Genomic DNA, 1,072 nt, shown 5'->3' with positions numbered 1-1,072 from the left:
TCCTGCTTGACATGCCGCCTCTTTTGGTCCCGGATCGCTGCCCGTCCGTGCGCCCGAGTGTGTGGCATTCCAATCTTTTCCTTCCTCCTTTCCCTTCGCTGTTTTTTTTTTTTTTTTTTTTTTTTTTTGTGGACCCACAGTCTGTCCCGCAAGGAATTGTTGTAATGGCTTATTGATTTGGCAGCACGTGCCCTGTAAGGCGTGCCCCCAGACCTCGTGGTGCTGTGCCGTGCCCCAGCAAGACGCAGCTGGTCCGGGCGCTGGTTGTGATGCCGTCAGCCCCGCGCCAACAACGACGACCCCATGAGGGAAACATTGCTGGCTCCTGGCTTCCCCCGACAATACGGAGCAATTGACCCTGGCACCACGCTGAGGCGGCCGGAGGGAAAATTCCGAAGGGAAATAACAACGGGTTTGGCGGGGGTGCCAGGAAATGAAGGTAAATAAGAAGGGAAAAAATTGTATATGCGAGCAATGAGAGTCATGTAAATGCAAAACGAAGGTTCAAAAACAAGGATCATACTTTGGTTGGTGACATACCACGACGGGGTGGTTGAAGAGGGCAATAGACGTGTACTGCGTGTGCGCTTGAGGCTGTTAGAGGCCTCTATTTTGTTATCGTATTTGGCTTGGGTCTCTTTGATCTGTCCTTTGTTGCTCATCTGTGGCCGTAAACTGAATTATGTGATTGTGGTTGAGCGGGTGTTGTGCGCAAGTGAAATGGGCGGTCTTTTCGCACCGCCAGGGGTCAGCTGCGTGGGCGATCACCCACGCACTCCCCGTTATGATCTCGCACTGCGGCAGCACGTGATGAGGAGCTTCTTATGTATGTAACTCGGGAAATCTGGGTGTGCCCCCCGACGAGCCAACGGAGGAATCGTTAGATAGTGACGCTGATGCCGCCCAGCCCAACCGCCTCCACGAGACCGTGCCCGCCATCCCCTTTAATAGCGAGCGGACCCTCAGTGCGTCACCGCGAGCCGCTCGTCTACACCGGGGGGAGAGAGAAGTGAGGTGGGAGAGGAGGACAGCGAGGATGTCTGCCGCCGCTGTGCACACACCGACACACACA

General features: G+C 55.1%; 2 non-coding genes across 2 annotated transcripts, besides 1 other annotated feature; both read left to right on the top strand.

Moving 5' to 3' along the window:
• Positions 1 to 101: 101 nt before the first annotated feature.
• Positions 102 to 128: a microsatellite.
• A 680-nt stretch (positions 129 to 808) lies between these two features.
• Positions 809 to 899, top strand: Tc00.1047053463699.20. Its single transcript, XR_008254693.1, has one exon. It is a non-coding gene; the product is annotated as a C/D small nucleolar RNA (snoRNA), TB10C1C1 (small nucleolar RNA).
• A 37-nt stretch (positions 900 to 936) lies between these two features.
• On the top strand, positions 937 to 1,000 carry Tc00.1047053463699.10. Its single transcript, XR_008254692.1, has one exon. It is a non-coding gene; the product is annotated as an H/ACA snoRNA, TC10C1H1 (small nucleolar RNA).
• The last annotated feature ends 72 nt before the right edge of the window (positions 1,001 to 1,072 follow it).

The sequence above is a fragment of the Trypanosoma cruzi genome (assembly GCF_000209065.1).
Source record: "Trypanosoma cruzi strain CL Brener chromosome Unknown tcruzi_1047053463699, whole genome shotgun sequence".
Taxonomy (NCBI): Eukaryota; Euglenozoa; class Kinetoplastea; order Trypanosomatida; family Trypanosomatidae; genus Trypanosoma; species Trypanosoma cruzi.
Note: the sequence above shows the minus strand (reverse complement) of the source record. Positions and strands in the feature narration are given on the sequence as shown.